A 24,582-nucleotide genomic window follows, 5' to 3' on the forward strand; every position below is an offset into this window, starting at 1 on the left:
CAAACAGACAGACGCGAATGTCACTTTATTTTATACTATTTATAGATAAATTCCACCACGAATTGTCAGTATCCAAAATAGAAATATTAATTACATGTTCTTAACTTCTATTTCATAATATCTTTTGTTGTTTTACAAGCTATATTTCTTTACAAGCTTTTATTATGTACACGATTTTTATTTCTTATATTATGGTTTATGTATTATGATTTAAATTATACCATGTAAAAGTCAAAAGGCGTTACTATTGTTGTTCGTCTAGTCAGGGTCGGCCCTGAGCCAAATGGCGCATGGCACAAGTAGAATTTTAGCGCTCCTTGTCAAAACCAGTAGATGCCTAGGCCCTAGGTAGTAGATAGGCGATCACTGTAATCAATTATATTTTGATGATTTGTATGTATGCGTAGCGTGGTTTTTATGAAAGATAATCTTACGTTGGTTTAGGTATTATCACCCTTGGAAATTCAGCGCCCGAAGTGGACTGCTCTAATTGCGCCCGCACAGGGTCGGCCCTGCCTCTAATTCTTTTTTTTATTACTTGACATGATGGGGTGCGCCTGTTCTCACATTGCTGGAGAATTGGGGGCGGAGCTACGAAATCCGAACTTCACTTCATATCTGCCCGGCAAATTTAAACCTGTGACAATGAGAACTTGGCTTTCTTGGTTGGTTGTTATTTCTCCATAAGACTGCATAACAATTACCTCGAAGAAGGCACTTTGTCATAAAAATACAAGTAGTGCATTCAAGTTTAAATGATCTTAAGAGTTACTAGTGAAGTAGGCCTATCGTAAAGGAATATCAGGATAGGTCACGGATTAAACACAAATTTCTTCTACTTTGTGATTTTATTCGGAAAACCTAGAATATATAAGATTAAATAACAATTGTGAGGTCAGGCTTCTGGCAGAAAGCTTAAATAATACAAACATAACCTTCAAATATCAATACAAACTACCAGAGCTAGGTAAGTTGGAGATTAGTAATAAAAAGTACAATAACCTATCCTAGTAATGGTTTCGTAACCAGGAAGTAGAAGGTTAGGTTAGGTTAGGTTAGGTTAAAAAAAAAATGGAATACAAATTAGTTTATGTTGGCCAAAAGGGCAGGGCTAGACGCTGCACGCTCTGTGATTGTAGTAGGGTAGGGCTACATACCTTTTCTACCATAACTGGTTCTGGTTGAGAATGAAAACCCTGAAGCCTTCAAGTCAGTATTGAATGCAGCGTATTTCTCCTGTATCCAGAATAATACTTATTTTCGTCCGTAGGGTTGATTATGTCTTGTAATTGTTTACTAAAAACGACCTCCATGTTTCGTTTCTTTCAACTCAAAATTTCTCTCATACTTGAGAGATTTTCGAACGTCAAACCACAGTCAAACTTCAAGACTTCAAACAAATTATTCAAAATCAAGTTGATTGTTGCCAGCCTTCGTGTACACTCGGCAAACTTCGTAGTTCCGAGCCGCTTTGAGCCTTCGTGTTCACTCGGCAAACTTCGTAGCTCCGCCCCCAATCCTCCAGCAATGTGAGAACAGGCGCACCCGACATGATGAATATCTTTCAAGACGTTGAATATGTATTTTGTGTATATATTCTTGTATTTTTGTGCAAGGTCAAATAAAATCCTATTAAGTTGTTGCAGTAAGACAGAAATCCTGGGTTCGATTCCTAGTTGAGACCGTTACTTTTTATGTTTCTGTGTCTTGTTCTGTTTCATTTTTTGTTTAGATATATTAGTATTATCTTCTACTTCAATGATAAATCAATGATCAATACATCGGTTGTACTGACCCTGTTTTGTATTACTGTCCATTGTCTTTTTGAAAATAAAAAGTATTTTTTATGTGTGCATAGGTGTGGGTTTTTTTTATTTTCCTTTTCCTGCATTCCAATATTCTTATTTTAAAATATAATTTTTTTGGGCCAGTGAATGAACGATGTTAGCTGGGTACAGTTATATTGTCTATGTTTGCACTTTTTTAAATGGCCTTGAGATTTCTTTATGGTCCACAATATATTTACCTGTCTGGACCAAACGACCGTTTTATTTGTGGTTGTCTGTGGTTAAGGGGTGATAAAATGGGGCCATACAAAAAGCCCGAAGATATCGATCTAGAGAGTGGTTTATTTATAACTCATCCTTTTTTCATAGCCAGTTGTTTGGTTTTTACTCTCTAATTCTACTTTATATCGCTAACACTGTTGATCCCACGAAGTTTAATTTATCTTCCCGTGCTTGTGATATTTATTAGTAAGTACTAATGCTTTTCTGAATCACGCTAATCATTTTGGTAGCGGCCGTTATCGGTACACCTAATTTAACAAATCTATTGGCGTTTTGTTTGCGGAACGTTCAACCTGTCAATTAGACGTCTGTTTATTTAAGTAAAAATATTTTGAAAATATTTTAAAAATTTGTTTTAAATATTCTGTTAAAAGCGCATTAGCGGACTTAATAAAAGCTTTACCGGTCTTTACATTACTTATGGTGATAGTTATATTGAGTTATCCGACGAATCTTTCAACAGATTTCAAATGTCAACTCCAAGGTCAAGATATTCACAATTATGTATATCCCTATTTCTTAATATAATTTTCACATAAGATATCATTGTTTTGACAAAATATTTAACCAAACAAAATGAAAAGCTCATTTAAAATAGGGTTCCGTCACAATTATGTTCTGTTTCAGGTATACATATTTGTTTGGGCTTGTACCAATTACCGCAGCCTATGACAGCGGTGCCATGGATCTATTAACTCCAGAAACTGTTTCCATCAAGACGGAACCAGGGCCCCAGGAAGAAGGCGGAGGTGAAATGGATTTAGATCTCCCAGATGTAAAGAAGGAATGTTCGCAATATGCGGAGAGTACTCAGACAGCCAGTAAGTTGCATTGCTTTTGTAAAATAAATTGTATGTTATTAATTCAAGTCCATTTTGGATTGCCATGGCGACAGAACATAACATGTTTTTTAACGCTGCCCTCTTTTGCCGTAGTTATTTTAGTTTTTATCTTTGCCAGAAACAGCCAATCTACAACATTAGTTAAACTAAATCATTTTTATTTAGTTTTGTGAATACTCCACGCGTGTTCCAACTGCTCTCAAGCTCTTGGCGTAATAGTATGTTGTGTGGCTAGAAGTCAAAAGGAGGGAATGGATATAGAGTGGTGAAAGGTGGGAAGTACTTGTCTATTTCAATCAATCTTTAAATGGAAAAATTGTAAACATTACACCAAGGCGATAACGATAGCATCTCTTACTCTGGAACGTGCCACAAGAATATATTGTGAAATATCACGTATCAATCAAAAAAATTGCTTGCGCACGCTTGGATTTTATCCCGGAACCTCCAGATCACAAGTCGAGAGCCATTCCCTTTGATTACAGAAGCCGCCAATGCTCATAATAAGTGCTCGATTCCTCGAATTTTCCATTTTTTCCTCATGAGTTAAAAATACATATATATTTACTTGTTTGTACACGCCCAATTAGGGCTCTTACTATTATTGGAAGAAAACAACATTTCGTCGACTTATAAAAACTCCATAATTCAGGTGCTCTAAAGCAAATGTTTATTCCTTCCTGAAGCGGACATCCGGGGTTGTCCTTATTAATTTGATTAAATTAACCTTGAACTCTCTTCATCTAATTTTCAATTCTGCAGGATTAATCAATGGTGTATTTTATCGCTAATATTGTAATTTGAAAACTTGTTTTGTTTAACATCGATTATCAATCAATGTACATGTTGTTTTATAGCTTACATTAATGTGGAGACTGTTACCGTTAAGGCGGAACTCGGATGCCGAGAAGATAGTTATGGGGAACTTCCTTGTATGGAAATTGACATAGACCTGCCGGATGTCAAGAAGGAATGCTTAGAACGAATCTACCTGTCCGGTATAAACACTTTCCTTCCTAAAATCTTACATTTTCTGCCATCGTAATTTGTTAAATTTTTTATCAATTTTAGTGCTTTATTGTGGTAAGTGTAGATATTAAGTTGAATAAAGCTTTTATAATCGTATTATTTTTTTTTCGACAGATATCACGACGCATCCTGTGGAAAAACAATTATTTTGTCCGAATTCTATCTTCTCCCTTTCTAATATGTCGAATTTAAATAGGCACCTATGTAACCCTACAGGAAAAAAACATTTTTCATGTTCGGAGTGCAACTATTCATTTTCTCAAAAGGGCAATCTGATGAACCACATGCTGACTCACAGTGGTGAAAAACCTTTTTCATGTTCCGAGTGCAACTATTCATGTTCACGAAAGGGAAATCTGATGAACCACATGCTGACTCACAGTGGTGAAAAACCTTTTTCATGTTCCGAGTGCAACTATTCATGTTCTCGAAAGGGCAATCTGATGAACCACATGCTGACTCACAGTGGTGAAAAACCTTTTTCATGTTCCAAATGCAATTACTCATGTTCTCGAAAGGGCTCTCTGACGATCCACATGCTGACTCACAGTGGCGAAAAACCTTTTTCATGTTCCGAGTGCAACTATTCATGTTCTAGAAAGGGCAATCTGATGAACCACATGCTGACTCACAGTGGTGAAAAACCTTTTTCATGTTCCGAGTGCAACTATTCATGTTCTCGAAAGGGCGATCTAACGAGGCACATGCTAACTCACAGTGGAGAAAAACCTTTTACATGTTTCAAATGCAATTACTCATGTTCTCGAAAGGGCTCTCTGACGATCCACATGCTGACTCACAGTGGCGAAAAACCTTTTTCATGTTCCGAATGCAACTATTCATATTCTCGAAAGGGCCATCTGACGAGACACATACTGACTCACAGTGGCGAAAAACCTTTTTCATGTTCCGAGTGCAACTATTCATGTTCTCGAAAGGGCCAACTGACGATCCACGTGCTGACTCACAGTGGTGAAAAACCTTTTTCATGTTCCGAGTGCAACTATTCATGTTCTCGAAAGGGCGATCTAACGAGGCACATGCTAACTCACAGTGGAGAAAAACCTTTGACATGTTCCAAATGCAATTACTCATGTTCTCAAAAGGGCTCTCTGACGATCCACATGCTGACTCACAGTGGCGAAAAACCTTTTTCATGTTCTGAATGCAACTATTCATGTTCTCGAAAGGGCCAACTGACGATCCACGTGCTGACTCACAGTGGTGAAAAACCTTTTTCATGTTCCGAGTGCAACTATTCATGTTCTCGAAAGGGCCATGTGACGAGACACATACTGACTCACAGTGGTGAAAAACCTTTTTCATGTTCCGAGTGCAACTATTCATGTTCTCGAAAGGGCGATATAACGAGGCACATGCTAACTCACAGTGGAGAAAAATCTTTTGCATGTTCCAAATGCAATTACTCATGTTCTCGAAAGGGCTCTCTGACGATCCACATGCTGACTCACAGTGGCGAAAAACCTTTTTCATGTTCCGAATGCAACTATTCATGTTCTCGAAAGGGCCATCTGACGAGACACATACTGACTCACAGTGGTGAAAAACCTTTTTCATGTTCCGAGTGCAACTATTCATGTTCTCTTAAAGGCCAACTGACGATCCACATGCTGACTCACAGTAGTGAATAACCTTTTTCATGTTCCGAGTGCAACTATTCATGTTCTCGAAAGAATAATCTGACAAGCCACATGCTAACACACAGTGGAGAAAAACCTTTTTCATGTTCCGAGTGCAACCATTCATGTTCTCGAAAAGGCCAACTGACGATCCACGTGCTGACTCACAGTGGTTAAAAACCTTTTTCATGTTCTGAGTGCAAATATACATTTTCTCGAAAGAGCTATCTGACAAGACACATGCTGACCCACCGTTAAAGAAAACCTCTGTCTCGTCTCGAGTGAATATAATAATTATCTTTTGTGACGAGCCACATGCTGACTTACAATTAAATATGATCGCTCGTCACGGAACCCCGGGCAGCATCACCACGGACCATGGTCGTCAGTTCAAGAGTCGTCTCTTCAAAAAACTCGCAGAAAAGTTTGGCATCAAACACAACAGAACTACTGCGTATCACCTACAGGCGAACGGGATAATAGAGAGATGGCATCGCACGCTCAAGGCATCCCTCATGACATGTGGTGACCGGAACTGGATCAAAAATCTCCCCCTCATATTGCTCGGGTTGAGAGCGACTGTTCGTGAAGAACTAAAAAGGTTCGCCTGCTGAACTCACTTATGGCGGAACACTAAGGCTACCTTGCGATTTGTTCACTGAAACCCCCCGTGAGGAACCCGACACGTGCGTAGGACGTCTACAAAGGAAGTTCGAGCATATTAAATCGACTCCTGCCAGCAAACACAGTACTAGAAATTTTTTCGTACACAAAAACCTACCTGTCACCACGCACGTATTCCTGAGAACGGATAGTGTAAGAAAACCTTTACAGAATCCATATGAAGGTCCTTACAAGATAGAAGAGCGCGACGACAAAACATTTGTCATTTCAATAAGAGGCAAACCTAAACGCGTCTCCATAGACAGACTCAAGCCTGCTTTCGTTCCGGTCGAAGAAAATGTCACTATAGACACACTGTCGCTGTCACACCTGTTACCAAGACGACAACTCGCTCAGGTCAGCAAGTACATTTTCTAAAGCGATTTGGATCGGAATAAGCACGAAAAGACATTTCTATTTGGCATTTTTTTATAACTCATGATAGAAATTAATTTCTAAATTTCGCCTAGCTTTCTCTTGCAAACCATATTCTTAAAGTATATATCTTTTTTTCTTAAAAAATACTGCAAATCAAACATTATTAAATTTACACATTTTTGATGGAAATTTGACTTTAATATTGTTTGTTATCAAATGATCGAATCTAAAACTTAGATAATTATTATGTATTCACGAGTGTGAAACATTTTCTATACGATGAACACAAATCATCATGTAAACCTCATAATTCATGCACCTTAAAATGTATAACAATTATAAAATAACTCTACGTTCGGATGAAATCTTTTCACCGCTTTTTAGCATTTATATATGCATTGCTACTCGATTAATAGCATCAACCGTCATCACAAGTGTGATCGACTTCCAATATAATGAGCATAGTTTTTTTTTTTTTTTTTTTAACCACTTACCAAGGTACTTTTGTGTACTTTCAAATATGCTTCTCCGGACGTATAAGGCACTATATACTTCTAGAGAACCATATAATCGAAAACTTCTGTTATTTAATATTTCTTTATTATTTTTTTCATGCAATAACAGTAAACAGCTGATGATGTATCACTTTCCTAACTAAGGAACATTAACCCACTTTGTCATACGTATGTAAATAAACATGGTTATTCGACTTTTTGTCTCCAAAAAACACATTTACATACCGATGACAGACGTGTTGCATAGTAAATTTAAAATTACCAATTCACCGCTACAGATTAGCGTAACACATTATATTTCTAATACCATAATGAACACCTTACTTAGGTTACCTTATACATGTACTTCTTTAATTAAGACAACTATATTTTTTATGCTTATATTGCTCTAAACATTTCATACTCTAGTTATAGCTCACTATACATTTATATTTTATGTCAAACAAATATTTCTCTAAACGCAGAAATGTTTCCTAAGCTAATTATGACTACATATTTTCGATTCAATTATCTTTGTACAATGCTAATTTCAAGTTTATCATAAATGATAGGATTAAATATTTTTATATTCTATTATATAATAATTTCATGACCAGCGCTACATAGTACGCACTCTGCGTAAAAATCATGCAGTTGCACTGAACATAGTTCAGCTTACAAAAATTTCACGATTTATACAGTGATCTAAACCACAAACTGGAATCAAACTTTGATTTCCATGCACCACAAAATAATAAACAAATACTTCGAGCAATTAGTTCGTCGATGCACCTGACACCGCAAACGCGGAATATTAGCAAACTTTTAGTTTAAAGCTATTTTGTAAATAATTTAAAACTACAAACAACTTATTATAATTAAACTTAGCAATAATACCTATAGTTGTTATAAGAAAGCTAATACTAGTAAACAAAACGTTATGTTTCCATTTCATCACATATTATAAATATTGTATTAGAATCAAGTACTCTTGCTGACCATCTATCTTCTAATAATTGTTAAGCCAACAATGCCTTCCAATATGTTCCCGAAAACTTTGCAACTTTAAACGCTTAAAAAACAATTTGTCATCTCGCCAAGTCCAATCATAACTTCTCTGAACATTTCTTACTCTCCTGGACACATTGGAGGCTGCTCACATTCTGACTGAAGGTGCCTCAGTCAGGATATGACCAATATATATATCTCAACTCCTGTAGTATGTCGTGGATACTGGAGGGCAGGCTGTCGTGATCTAGTAAAGCACCCCAATATATTGATAATTATTCAGAAGATGGTCACCCGTTACAAAATGACAACATCGGCCGCTCGAGTCACCGAGGGTCCCAGCGGATACGCCGGTGACCGAAGCGCTATTCTGTTCTTGAGCGTCGTATAACCAACACGTTGTTATCCATTCAAGTCACTTTCGCTCTAAAATGTTATTCGTAACCTTCTAATTAATAAATTATTAAACGTGGAAATTTCTTTCATTACTCCGAATCAATGACCCCGCAGCACCGATTAAGTATTCTGGCGAACCACGACTCCTGCAACATAGAAAACCTCCACAAATGTATCAACAATCACATATATACGGCCACCTGCGGCGACCCATAAACCAAAACTGACCTACTTACGATTTAACAGAAATGGGACATCTGCTTATCGTGCGTCTCTTTCCTTCATATGTTAGTTGAACTTAGCATACTAGAGAAAGCTATATTTTGCGAATATGTCAGAGATTAAACAGAAACATTTTATGGCTACACCGCATTAAATGAAGGGTGATTTCAAAATAATGCTTTAAATCCGGGTTTCTTTATTTGTTTTACCTTTAAATAGTTTTAATAAGTTGGGTACTTTGATCTTCAGTAATAATTTATAAGAATTTGATCAAAAAAAATCATCTTCTGACTTGATTTACTCGAAAACGAAATCACAAATCAAAAAAATGTGATGTAGATTCACCAGTTTCCCGCTTGTACTACGAGTTTCCGCACACCGTGTATAATGCAGAGGTTTTGCGAGTGTTTCGGCACAATTAGCTACAAAGCATGATGGAATGTCATCACACCCCGCGCTCGTGTTTATGTCAAGAGCCCCTATTTCTTCTAAGACTATTTCTCGTGTGAATTTAACCATTGGATCTTCCAGAATGCGACTTTTACATATTGCTCAATAAAATTTAGCCTTCAGGCCCGTTCCCACAGTTCGTATTTTAAGTAAGCGTAGTTTCCCACATTTGCACATTTGACCCTACAGTAAAACAATTCATTGGCTTGGTATTTTTATAAAAATATTGTCTTGTTTATGTATCATTTATGATTTAAGAATTCGTGACATTTTACTTCAAACGGCGGTGGATTTCACCCAAGAGCTGTTCGCCCCATTTCATGATCACCCTAGTTAAACCATTATGCCTAAAAATATTTTCCAATACCTTTCCCACTCCTGTCCCATAGTAATAAAAACTCCAAATAAAGTTTAATCTCCCTTAAAATAATCCCTTTAAAATATTTGTATTGTTTGAGTCACGTCTGTATTATTTAGGATAGTTAAGTGCATTACATTTTATGTTTAAGAATGTTGTTTGCCGACGAGCGGGTGGAACAACTTTATTTTTGTAATATGTCCTTTAGAATTTAGTTTAAATACAGATATCTCCCAGAAAAGAGGCATGATTGATATAACCGGTAGGTACAGGCGTACCTATGCAGGAGGGCAGAATTGAAATAACTGGTAGGTACATGCGTACCTATGCAGTCAGTCGTGAGATAATTACTAGGTTTATGTAAACCTAGAGAAAACTGAAGAATAAAGGAAACTAGACCTTTATTTCTTTCAGTTTAAGTTTGATCAGAGGAAAATAAGATCCTCTGCAAATATATTGTGAATTAATAAATTTATATGTCAAGAATAAGAAGTGTTTTCCTGCATTCCATCTGACGGCGTGTTCTCGTACCACGATAGCAGAAACAACCATGGTTATATTTATGTTATTTGTGTTTTCTGGTATGTCGAATGTAGGTAGGTTATTATCGTTTATGTAAACTGGAAATATTCCATGAAAATATTAGATATGTCTTGGCCATTTTCTGCTTTTTTATCATCTAGGTGCATCGTCCTTGCAAGAGACGATTGTGTTTTTTTTATGTTATTGAAATGATTCCAGAAGAGTTTAGGATTACCATTCATGTTACTTTCAGCAGTATGTATATAATTAATGTAGAGTTGTTGTGCAATTCGTTTCTGTCTAGATCTTAAGAGTGAAAACGTTTGGTAGTCACGTGTATTTTGAATTTTTTTATGATATTTATTTTTTTCTTTAATTATTTTTATAAGAGATTGTATAATTTTCAGAGTCATTATGTACCACTAGTGACTCCTATGAAGGTTAGATTATATTGTTTCTGAAAGGTTCTCGCCTCTGCTATATGTTTGTGATTAAATTGTGTCCGCAAAGACGATCCCTGTTTTGCGGCCCTTTTGAATTTGAAGGTTGTCAACAGTCTCTTGTCGTATAAGGTTGGGTTTCCTTAAAAACGCTCTTTTGCTCAAAAACAACCAAATGTTTCACCTTTCCTAAAGAACCACAGGAACTAGCCTGTATCCAGAGAATTTCCTGTAAAAAGTGCCTAGTCATGTTTTTTACAATATACAATAAATATACAATTATACATATTATACAGTGTTATCAAGGTAAATAATAATAGCTTTTCCTCACCATAAAGAGACAAGGCTCTTGTGTTTGGTGAGGGAATCCTAGCTCAATTATATGGAATCATGTAAGTAGGTAAATAATATATTTGCAAAACCAAAGGGATAAGTAAGAAATAGACAAGATTTATCAATAATACAGTTTCAAGATTTGAAGGAAATAATAATAAGAGTAAGATATGGACTTTTATAGTAGTTTTAGGTAATTTTTTAATTTTATTTTAAATTCCTGAATATCTTCAATATTTTTTAGATATAATGGAAGGATGTTAAAATATGTTATACCTAGATAGAGATAGGTATTTTGTGTGTGCTTTGTATGAAGTTTTGGGATTTTGATAGTTTTTTGATATCTTACTGATGAATTGAATTGTAAGTTATTTAACTGTATTTCTTTATAAATTTGTAGAATTGAATATTTTTTATATATATTGTCTATTGTGGGTACATTGAATATTGAAAAGAGAATCTCAGTAGAAAATTTGGATGGTTTTTTCAATATTACTTTAATTATCAATCTTTGAACTATTTTAAGTGGATTTAATACATTGTTATAAGTTCCTCCCCAGCCAATAATACCATATTGTAATATAGATTGTACAATTGCATAGTACACTCTTTTTAGGTTTTCTAGTCTAAGAATATTTCTAAGTCTTATAAATATATAAATACATTTTCTAATTCTTTTGACAAGTTCACAAATTTGTTTTTTCCATTTAAAATGTTGATCTATATATATACCAAGATATTTAATTTCAGAAGTTAGACTGAGTATAGAACATTCTTGACTGCAATTAGTTCTGTTACATTTAAGTTGATGAATTATAATTTTTAATTCTGGTAGTCATATCATGTGATAGTGGATATTTATTGTTAAATAAAGTGATTCAGTTTGCTCTCAATAACGGAGTTTAATTCCAAGGACCCTAATTTATAACAGAGATAATGTATACTATGGTGGATAATTACAACTTGTTGCCGGTTTAGTTGGTACATAATTTATTTTAATATTGTTCAAAATGTTGTAGAATACGTCACTTACGTGTTGAGTATTCAAATGGTTCAGTCTATGATCCCAATCAATTTCGCTAAGTTTTGTGTTTATTACTGAATAATCCGCTTTTCTGAATTGTAATATTTGCTTTGTGTTAGATGTTATTTATTTTTTTTGGTAAGAATCGAGATTAGCAGTGTTTTACGATAAACATCTTCTGGTACTAATGAAATATTGTTATGCGTAATTTTCAAAAGTATGTTGCTTACAGTTAAGTCAAGAATGCGATTATTTATATAATTACTTTGAGAGTTATATTGTTTCAAATTATTAAAAGATTGACAAATCACAAATTTGCTTTATAACAAACCGTTCTTGTTAATTCCTATACTAAAGCTGTGTTCTGTATAATACCCAATCTGGCATTATAAAGATTTGCGAAATACTAACATACTCAACTTCTTTCATGTGGGGCCTTTAAGAAACCAAGGAGGAGTAGAGAGGAAAGATGAGGCCGTCTTCCCTCGTGGGGCCCTCAGGGAACCAAGGGGGAGTTGACTATTTCGTCGTGGGGCCTTCGGGGAACCAACGGGGAGTAGACTCTTCCCCCACGGGGTCTTCAGGGAACGAAGGAGGAGTGGAGAGGAGAAATGAGGCCCTCTTCCCTCGTAGGACCTTTACGGAACCAAAGAGGAGTGGAGAGAAGATATCAACCTTCGCAAACTCTTCCTTTGTGGGGCCTTCACGCAACCAAAGGGGAATAGAGAGGAGAGATGAGGCTCTCTTCCCTTGTGGGGCCTTCAGGGAACCAAAAGGGATTGAAGAGGAGAGATGAGATGTAGGATGAAACATTGTAAAACCAGAAGACATAGCCACATATCCAATGACAACCCTGGTGAACTTTATGACAGTGACCGGTGAACAGTTAAGGAATAAAAATTAAACAAGGAATGAGGTAAAATGGGAATAAGCATGTTATAACTTTACGTGGGAGAGTTTAATATTAACACTATGCATGTAAAATTAAAGGAGGAACGAGTAAAGTAAAGAAGTTACTTAGTTACAAACGAAATATTTTTAAACAATTGTTAAAATAAAGTGTTTAATGTTGAGTGTTAGTTTAAATCTAGGCTTAATACTATTTTAATTCTTAACTAATTGTCCTTTTACTTTATCCTTAATTATTGTTCATTCAATATCTTGGGTCAAGTTACGAAATAAATATACAAAAATTGTTTAGGCACTTCCCTTTACGATGATTCTGTAACCGCGGATCTCCACGTTCGCACTTATCTCTGATAACACAAGCGGCAACTTGGGCTGGTTCCCAAGGGCGGAATAAGTTCAGTCAGAGCCAAGGCTTCGAAGGGCGGAGTCGGCAGGCAGCGACGGAACTGGGCGGAAGTCTGGCGACCACTCTGACTTCCTGGGTGGAAGTTCGCGGGGTTACGGAAGAGCGTAGCACGCCTGTGGTGGGGTGCTGGAACTATAGTGGTTCCGCTTTACACCACTTCGGTACGTTGTTCGGGTCCGTGGCGCTGGCATCGCCATTCTCAGCGTTAGATTGCGCTGGCTGGCTGATTCTGATTAACTTAAGGTTCAAAATCTTAATATATATTAGGTATCTTAATATTATGCATACATACACTTATTCGATATCTGATTGCAATTAAATTTCTAATCTAAGTTGACAATTACTCTTACATCTAGATTTATACTTAATGTTCAATATTTTAAAATGAAATTTTTACAATACGACCTCCAAATAATTGCCATATTGCCGAGCGCCTTGAAAACAGGGCAAATATGCACATTTTATTTTTAAAATACTTCACATTAATAATAATATTTGGATAATTTATGTGGCGCTGTTTTCAAGAGCGCTGTACAAATATATTTATTAAATAATAAATACTAGAACTACTGACTTAAAACGAGTGACTTACACCTAAGACTTATGTCAAGTGAATTATGACGAAGATAATAAATACCAAAATATAGCCAAAAAAATTCATGTTTCAATGGAATCGAAAACGCAACCAACTATTGGAAATACACAAAAAATAAAAGTAAAAACTAATTTAACAAATTATTTTAGTTTAGTAAAATGATTATACTCGAATTTATTAATAAAAAGAATAAAAATTATTTCTGACAAATATTCATCTTATAATATCTTGTTTTATGCACTAATAATCTTTCAGTTTTTTAAGGTTACATTTTTTTTTAATAATAGTGAACGCATCAGAATTGGTCACAATTCACCGAGTTGTGTCCACACCTGTGTTCCAGTCCTGAACATTTCGAATTTTAGTAATTCATTTTTTTAATAATCAATAAAGCAACATAATTTTTAAGAATTCAATGTCTTAAAAAATCACATTTTAGCGCAAATTTTACCCCGAAAGATCAACATCAAAGTAAATTAATAAATTGCTGACGAAGACTCTTTTAATTACATTAACACAATTATTATCGGAGACTTCAACACTAATCCCGATTTACTCTTTTTTTATTTTTATATTAACTCCACACAGGAGGCCCTGAAGAAAATAATTTCCCTCAGGGCCTATGTCATCTTTGGGGATGCTGTGTGGAGGGTCTTTTTGTGGAGAGGAAGGAATGAACATGGGTCTTGAAGAGTCCCATGTTGTAGGAGGGAGGAAACACAGAGGCCGGCAGTTCGTTCCACAGCCGAGCTGTTGAACTTAAGAACGAATCGTAGAAGCGACCCGTTCTCATGTGACAAGTGTCAACTGTGTACAAATGTTGGGCGCGCGTTTGGCGTGTATCCCGACTACGCACCGGTGCCGAAGGGATCAATGACGCTAGTTCCTCAGAGCATCTTACATTGTAATACCGATAGAACAAGGACAGCATATTATCTTTGGAATGGAGCTAATCTCATTTTGTCAAGAATTTGAATATTTATGTGCCGACATAGAATTATTACCTGTGGATTCTTACACTAATATCAGTGACGCACACAGCTCTACCAGTTGGTTAGACGTTCATTATCTAGTTACGAAAAATATTTTGAAGCAAATTGTTGATTTGAAAATATATTACGATATTGATTGGACAGATCACCGGCCTCTCGAGCTGATCTTACAAACAGATGGAATAGCAACAACGGAAGTGTTTACATCTGTGTTGAGGGATCCAGTACTATTGAATCTGAATAATATACTTGATATCGGAAAATATAACTCTTACTCGCAAACCTATCTCGTCAAAATCAAGTAAAATAAAACATTTGTTGAGGATGGCGGCAACCCTACACGCGCCAAGATAAAATACTTTTACTGCAGTATAGTAAATGCTATATGAAGCAGTGCCATTTTTGTGTTTACTAAGTGTACTATCCAAAAACAAAAGCAAGAATGTGGGTGGAATGAATGTGTAGCGGATAAATACGATGAATCCAGATAAGCGATGCTCACTTGGATAATAAATGGGAGACGGCGCACACTGGGGCCAAATACCAGAAGTTGATACAATAAACAAAAAAAATAAATTCAATAGTACGATGTCGCTTCATTTGTTTCGAGGTAACTCGATAGTTGTAGCATTATTATATAGTAGGTAGAAACCTTTGACCATACCCTTCTACCTGTGACACCGCTCAGTACAGAGCGAACACTCGTGCAGATAATACGCCGTTTACAAGTGCCAGCATAAACCTCAAGTTCAAGTATTTATTTCGGAAGACACCTATTACGAATCCCAAAAGTGAGTATGGAACCATCATGTTCAGGTATTTATCTTATTTTTTCACATTATATTTTGAACATTATTAATTATTTTAATAGATAAAATTGTTTATTAAATATATACAAAAATTAAGTCGTGATTTTAAAAAAAATGATATTCTTTTAGAGATTAGTTGAACTCCGGGCACCTCCGGGCTATCATTCAAACACTTTTAGGACCAGTAACTATTGTTATTTACGAATCACTTTTAAAATCTTGCACATATGTACACTTTTTTAAGTAATGAATTATTTTAATGTGATCGGGAGCTATAATTAAAATGAACAGTTTTTTTTTAAAACTCGGGATCAGACAATTTAATATCATGTTGGTTACAAAACCTGTCAGAATAGAGATTTATTTCAAAATAATCGTTACCAACATTCAATTTCCATTTTTTGGACGTAAGGTGGTAAAGTGTAACTCAAAGATAAAACTTCATGGTCTCCCTTCCCAAAACTGTTTATACCACATATCTGGTCATAATAGAACAAAGATAGAACGCGTTTTCTGAGAGAAATAGTCGTGTCAGTTGGTGACAGATATAGCACAATGCAATTCAGTGGTTTTTTATGCTTCGTGACAAATACAGCACTACGTGAACCGAGCGGAGAAATTATTCATTTTCTTTTTTTCACACAGGTGTTAATTCTGATACCTTATTCATGACAAGACGACAATTATTCACAATAATGAAGAACTCTGGATACCTACACATTCCAGATCAGCTAAATTCGCTGCAAAAGGAAATGGAGTTGAGGACAGGATGCATCGGTGATCCCAGAAAACATATTTCGAGAAGGATAAATCGCTTCAAATCGGAACACTATTTACGATGGGTGCAGCGCACCGGATTGAAGTAAGATTTCTGGAGAAAAATAAAACATTGGTGGATTCATCAATTTATTTTCCGAATCTTACACTAAAACGCGGTTGTCCCGGTCGCCCGAAAATTACCTTTGATCAGAGTACAAAACGATTGAAACCACAAAAGGCTCTGGATTTGAGAAAGTCTACTCCTCTAACTGAATTAGTTTATGCCACACATATGGAACTTAGAACTACAGGACAGACAGAGGCGTCTATAGCTATCACTGATATTTTATCGGATTCATCAAGTCCCAGTAAAAGTAGCTTATAGAAAGTCTTTTGAAACAGTTACTATGTCAGGAGAGGATGCTGTAGCACTCGTAGTGGAAGCGGGATTATTTCGACACCAATACAATGTAATAAGATCAAATGCTCCAAAACTATACCCGTCTTATAAAATTTTACAGGCCACATAAAAGGAATGTGACCCAGTGACTGCAAAAATCAATGTTAGTGATATTTCAGTTCATGATGATTTGCAGACAATTCTCAATCGTTTGGTCTTCGCTCAGGGCAATGTAATACGTACACTGAATTCTAAGGAATTATAAAATATGTTTTCAATTTGTTTTTTTTTTGTTATCAGATCTTCTGCGAGCAAAAGGAAGCAGCCAAAAAAAAAAGTTGACCACACTCCCCATAGAAGCGGTAGAATCATTACAGCCGACAGGTGAAAATTATTCAAGTACTCAGGATGATGATGATGATAGTGACGACTACGATTATTATGATGATAGTGATGATGGTAGTGTTGATGATGGTGATGATGATAATGATTTTGACTCAATCAAGTCGGATAAAGAGAATTGATTTTTTTTTGTTTTGGTATTTATTTATTTAAATCGTGAATATAAAATATGTGCATAATAAAATTTACATATATTATGTATTTAAAATTTTTGTTTTTTTATAACTTTCCTTTCCACATTCAAATTTTCTCTTAAAAATGTCCCTGTGAATAAAGGGCGTTTTTCATCATTCTTGCCCCAGTGTGCGGTGCGAGGGTCCTGTCGCAGAGGATAGAAGGGCAAAGCGTGCTGCCTTTAAAACAGCACTAAAACAGTGACAAAATAACTCGACTCAACTCCAGATGGACAAAATAGCAGGGGACCTAGATAATCGTGACTTAATTAATAAATAAATTTTGGAATAAGTCAAATAAATTGTTAACATGCGTTGTAAAATCTCGTGCAACATACACGGAGAGACGAATCCAGAATTAATTGCAAACATTTTTATAGAACATTTCTCAACTATCACGCCGACTATTGACTCAAATGAATCACATTTCACTGCTTATGACGATATCGATCCCATCGTCACAACTAACATGATAAAATCGGCCATTAGTAACATGAAATCTGGAACGTCTGCTGGGCATGATGGTTTAAGCACCGAACACGTCAAAAATGCAGGGGCAGCGATTATGAAACTTCTGGCAACACTGTTCACTGACATCATAAAGAGTGGCTCCCTACCCAAAGACATGACAAAGACAATTATCATACCGATAATAAAATCCAAACTGGCAGACATAACTTAACAGGAAAACTACAGACCGATATCAATCGCCACGGCCATCGCTAGAATATTTGAACGAGTTCTTTTAGATGAAGTCGGATACCATATGAAAACAAAAGAAAATCAGATGGGCTTCAAAAGAAAGTGCTCTACTGACTCGGCTATATTCTGCGTAAAAAGAACATTAGAATACTACAGGAAGAAGAAAACAACGAAGGCATACTTTCTGGACCTTAGTAAGGCATTCGACAGAGTTTTCCACCCCTTATTATGGAAAAAACTAAAAGAAAGAGGGATACCATGGAAAGTGGTAAAAATTCACGAATCATGGCACCGTCAGCAGGAAAACCTTGTGAAGTGGAAAGATTCTCAGAACCCTATATCTTGGAAAGCGGGGTCAGATAGGGAGGATGTATCTCCCCAATACTGTTTAACATATAGGTACATGGATGAACTAACCCACAGGTTAAACAATGCTGGAGTGGGCTGCCACATCGGAGGTCTAACAATAGGTATTAACAATATGAGCTACGCAGATGATATGGTTTTGATGGCACCGTCAATAAGGGGATTACGAATTCTCCTGAAAATCTGTGAAGAATTTGCACACGAAACCAACATGATTTATAAATCGAAAAAAACAGCACTGTTGGTCATAAAACACAGGGATGGCTCAAAAAACATTCCCCCGCCTTTTTGAATGGTGAGCTTCTGAAAATAGTAGAAACCACAAAATATCTAGGACATGTCATCAACAATAAGCTAACGGATGATGAAGATATTGACAGGCAGAGGCGTGTATGAGTATAAAATGTAAAATGCTCAGTAGTAAATTTCGGCTCTGTAGTCCACGAGTGAAAAAGACGCTCTTCATAGCTTTTTGCAAGCTCTTGGCAAATTTCAATAAAAGAACAATGGAAAGGCTTTGGGTGCAATATAACAACGCTTACCAATTGATGTTTTGACTCCCCAGGTACTGCAGTGCCTCCTCAATGTTTACAGAAGGGTGAGTTCCAGGATTTACAGCTCTATTAAGAAGCAGGATAGCAGGACTGAGGGGAAGGAGAAACCATTCCAGAAATACTCTTATCATAGAATCCCGTCTGACTTCAGGATCGAGCATTGAAAACTATTGGTGAAAGGTACTTGCTCCCACAATCTTAGATCCGATGGATTCCCGTGCTTCTCTGATTTAATCTATTTTTTTTTATTTTTTTTTTTTATCTATTTTCTTAATTTTCCTTTTATGTAAATATGATCTGTACTTATACCCTCTATGAGATGTGTGAGATGGCACTCACCTCCACACATCCTGGAATAAAGAATTTATTTATTTTAAAATTCCATTAGTACCGTATGTTTGCTTTCAATCGCGAAATGACGCTCACAAACAAACGCACTTCTTGCTAGCACCGGATTATCGAATCGGTCGAATAGAATATCCGTCTGAGCAACCTTTAACACAATACAGCATTAATTTATCACCTTGAAGAATACTAACACGCAACATTATTTTTCAATGGGTAAAAGAAAATTGAAAATATTAACTCTTAAAACGTAAACATCCGAAAACAACTGACTTCAACCTTCAAAATGGCGTCTTGGAAATTTTCGTCAATTTTATCGGAGGATAGCAATAGCAAAGCATAGCCCAGAGCGGAGTTATATGCCCCTGGCTAGCAGCGAGCCAAAACGCATCTCCATCTATTATTGTGTTGGTAGGCATCGATAAGCTTGTCCATGTCATCGATATTTGTAACTGTAGTTGGGGCTTGTTGTTTTAAACCGATACAAATACTAACCTATCATACCTAACCTTCAATCAAAACGTTTTAAGGCTGGTTTATAATAGGAATAAGCGGTAAGGATAAGCCCTAGGCCGTCGAAGTTGGAAGATAGAAAACCTGTGTATCCGTTTATAATAAATGGCAATAATCTGTTATTTTTTTCCATAACCGAAAAGATGGTTCAACTTTATATTTTACGGATACGGATTGCAGAAAGCTAAGATATATATACGGGGTGTATAGGGACAGTTTATAATCTTTAAGTAAACATAGCTCTTTTTCGTTAAGCCATAGGGACGATAATAATATGCTGAATTTTTTTTCTTATGCTTCTTTAATTATACGTTTCCCTATTTTGTGGGTTGCCATTGCACATTTTTCAATAAACGCAAAAAAAGCAAGTGTTCCTATTTACCTGCAATGCGGAGTGTTTAGGGACGCCTTTGGGGTGATTAGGGATGCCTGTGGGGTCATTGGAGAATTTTTTGGGATCATTGGGGACATATTAAAAAATATTTTTTTATTTTTTAAATAATAATAAAAAATAAAAAAAAAATATAAAAATAAAATTAAATTAAAATACTCTTGCACCACCTCATAACTTTACTTATTGTTTAGAAATATGTTTTTGCCTTTTAAATTCTTTGAACGATTTATTAACTAACCTATATTTTTATTACTTTTATTGATATTTTTTGTTTTATTACTAATATTTTTTGTTTAATTTAAACAAATGTTAAAATATTTTTGTTGTCCTCTCCTAAACACAAGCAGCTGCTTTATTAGGAGAGTGATTGAAATATTTGTGTTTATATTGTTATAAAATTGTAAATCTTGTTTATATGTTTCAATAAAAAAAAAAAAAAAAAAAAAAAATATTTAGGGGTGAATAAGAATCGAATTTAATAATTAGTTAACAGGCATCAAAACCTTAAAAGAGTTATAGTGTTTATTTTTGGATCAATAAGTAGATACCTATGCTTAACTTATCTTTAAACTAAACTTCATAACATTTCGTACAAATAAATTCACAACTTAAAGCCCCAGTAACACAAGTAGGGCAAGCAAAATTTTTGCACACAATGCATTTCATCATGACGGCCGGCATAGTCCAGTGATAACGCATTTGACTGCCATTCCGAAGGTCGCGGGTTCGAACCCGGCGTGCGCAAATAAATTTTATTTGATTAATTTGTGTTATTTCACAATTAATTAATTAAAATAATATATAGTATATTTGCGGCACGTTCCAGAGTGGAAGATACTACCAGTATCGCCCTGGTGTAAGACCACCATTCATAATTGAAACGTTGCTCCAAATGGCTTTAGCCGTGTTTAGTGACTAGATCTGAATAGCCAGGTACTTCCCCACCTTCCTCTTTCCCTTCAGCCTCACAAAATCCCCCAATTGGGGATGCCATAGTCTCACTGGCTCCAGACGGGAGCAGTTGGGACTCTTGTGAGGTATTCATAATAAAAATAAAAAAAATCCATCCAATAGAGGTCCAGTTAGACTTAAGTTTGTAATATTCAACATAATTACAAGCACAGCAGTGTTGCCTATGTAATTTGAGGATAGTATTTGGTTGAACACTTTTTTCACCTTCAGGAGCAGTATTCTTACGTGACTTGACAACATTAGGTTGTTTAATTTGTTTGTCTTCATCCACAAGGGAATAAATTTGTTTGTCTTCATCCACAAGGGAATAAATTTCCTTATCTTCCACTTCTATTGCCTCTCCTTCTATAACAGAAGCTGCCTTTTTCCATTATCTCTTCTTCATTAAAAGTATTTTGGTTGAGGACTTTCAATGGTTCAGCTCGATAATGTTCTGAAGATGTTACATCTACCAGTTCTTGCCCGTTTTTGTCGTATATTTTTATCACATTGATCTTACTTGCGCATTTACCACTTTTATTGGTTCCTTCAGCTTGTGTATAATAATATCTGCAACCTGAATGTTTTGTGATTCTGTATTTTCGAAGTTAGAGCTGCTATTCAAATTATTTGATTTTTTTTTATTTCTTTTTGTCTTTAAAGCGACTTTTTTCTGCGTTTGAACTCTCTTTTGTGTCGTAATCACCGCTTTTTTAAGGTTCTCTATACATTTTTCGTCGACACTTTTTCCTGCTTGCAAAGAAATTTTCTTTTTCTTTTTATCTTCTTTATTGCTTGAGTCAGGATATCTCAAGTCTTTCAAGAGGGAAATTACCGAATCATTTAGTTTCTTAGTGCCATGGTGGTCATTTTGACTTTCCTTTGGAAGTAGATCAAGCACAACGTTCCGATTCAAAGTGTGTAAACCAGTCTTTTTAAATCCAGCAATAATGCTGTTCCCTGCATTCAGGGATATTTTGTCGGACAACTTTTTTAAAAGTTAGTCTGGGAAACATGCTTTTTGGTATGGCAGTTTCTTTTCGTCCATCATTTTCCTTCCAAGTGGCCAGTATGTCTCGCCAGGCCATTTTTAATGGCCGAAAAAAAGCCACGTCAAGCGGCTGAGTGAGATGTGTGGAGTTAATGGGTAAAAAAACGAAATTTATATTATGATCTCTGCATTTTTTTATCGCATCGAGCGACAAGTGCGAAGAAAGATTGTCGCCAATTAGAATTTTTTCCCAAGCTTATTTTGGAAATAGGGAATGACAATTGTGTTGATCCAGTCTTCAAAAGTGTCTCCATCAAACCAACCTGATACTGTACGGTTATATCTTGCGAGTGGGGGGCCACCTTGGGTCCAAGTGTCATACATGTTAGTAGCTTTGTACACTAAATATACTGGTAAAATGTCGCCAGCTGCTGATCCAGCGTACGTTATTGAAGTCGAACTTTTGCTGAAATTAACAATTTTTTCCGGGTACTTGCAGCCTTTTTTTGTTAAAATTTTTTTACGACCTGGGTCATCGCTTAAATTTGTTTCGTCATAATTGACGATGTTTGCCGGATCAACATCGCACAAGGAAGATTCCAAATGATCAAAATAATCAGAAATGGTGTCGACAGATATTTGGGCTCTACAACGTTTAATATTTTGACTCATTCTTTGAGATATTTTTGACTTGTGGCGCTTTAAAAAGCTTTCAGCAAAATCACGCCCTGGGAAGTTCTTTTTAAAATTTGGTATATTCTTCCCACGTCGGTCTAGGTATCCTTTGACTATTAGCCGAAGATCATAGGTGTCTAATGGGTAACCCCATTCAGCACAAATATTAATGTTATCAATTATAAAATTTTCTATTTCATCAGAAAGAACTTTCTGGCCACCTTGTTTTTTTGTGGCGCAAATTATGGCGACAAAGTACACTCTTGGATATTCCAAATTCAGAAGCCACTTCACGATAGCTTTAACCATTCTTCAGTAATTCCAACGCATTTTTGATATTCTCATCGTTGTATTTTTTGTATCTTTTACTACTCCTCGGATCGGGCTTGTAGGTTCGTGGCATTTTCTGAAATTAATAAATAGGGTTTTTACTTTAATAAGAGACATTTTAATACAGCGAACATATTAAAGATTAAATACTAAAAAAATAAAACTAATTTGAGTATGCCCTGTCCCTATTCACCCCGTATGGCGTCCCCATTCACCCCATATAGCGTCCCTATTCACCCCGTATAGCGTCTCCATTCACCCCATATAGCGTCCCTATTCACCCCGTATAGCGTCTCCATTCACCCCATATGGCGTCCCTATTCTCCCCACAACATAATCAATTTACTGTGAATTCACTTTCAGTTCTAAAGTAAATTAATATAATACATTATTAAACTCACCAATATCTTCCTCCTGATGTAGGAATCTTATTCTTCACAATTGACAAGCTTTTTCAAAGGTTTTCAAGGCCTGCGCACACTTTTTTCAGAAAGTTTTGCACCGAGGTATTCTGACCGCCAGCACGCTTTACTAAATAATGATTTTTAGGTTAAGAAAACGACACTTCTGACAGTTCGCAATGTTGCTATCGTAAAAAAATACATTTCCCTACCTTATAATGTTACGGTTTTTGATGTAGAGTAGAATGGTATGAAATAAATGTGTAACAATTTTTTTTACCCAAACCTGTCCCTATTTAGACTTAAGTCCCTATACATCCCGTTTCACTGATAGGAATAAGCGGTAAGGATAGGCCGAAAAGCCCTAGGCCGTCGAAGTTGGAAGATAGACAACCTGTGTATCCGTTTATAATAGATGGCAATAATCTCTTATTTTTTTCCATAACCGAAAAGATGTTTCAACTTTATCTTTTACGGATACGGATTGCAGAAAGCTGAGATATATACTAAGATTTATGTATTTTCGATCGATACTCTATGGTATCTGCTATTTGACAATCGAATATAATTAACTAATTCGTGTTGTAGAAGTCCTAACAATTTATAGAAATTGATCTGCGACATTCTTGTATATTTCTTCAATTGACTGTTGTCTAATGCCGCCATTATAGCGGCACAAATTATGGAAATGTCCCATTTTCTTCATTTTATGATTAATTGGATGCACACTCCTACGTCGTTTTTTTCCTTATTTTTTCGTCTCTTATTGCAGTGTGTGCTAGCTCCAGATTTGACAAAAATATTCGACATGCAACAATGTGTGATGAATCCATCGTTTCAATATTTATTTATAAACAATATGACTTTTGTAAGATGGAGGAAAAATATCTCGGTTGACAGTTGACATAGACAAGTGACAGCGGCATAGTCACTTATATGAGCGTATTCCATTCTATTTCAATTCCAATTTTAAACAACGATCTAAAATATTACGGATTACGGCACCGGCCTATTCTTACCGCTTATTCCTATTATAAACGGGTATTT

The 24,582-nt window shown here is 35.8% G+C and overlaps 1 pseudogene; it reads right to left on the reverse strand.

Moving 5' to 3' along the window:
• Positions 1-12,387: 12,387 nt before the first annotated feature.
• On the reverse strand, positions 12,388-23,207 carry LOC149409247 (uncharacterized; annotated as a pseudogene).
• Between the last annotated feature and the right edge of the window lie 1,375 nt (positions 23,208-24,582).

This window comes from Hesperophylax consimilis, unplaced genomic scaffold (genome assembly GCF_061612785.1).
Source record: "Hesperophylax consimilis isolate HC1 unplaced genomic scaffold, BYU_Hcon_1.0 scaffold_32, whole genome shotgun sequence".
Classification (NCBI taxonomy): Eukaryota; Metazoa; Arthropoda; class Insecta; order Trichoptera; family Limnephilidae; genus Hesperophylax; species Hesperophylax consimilis.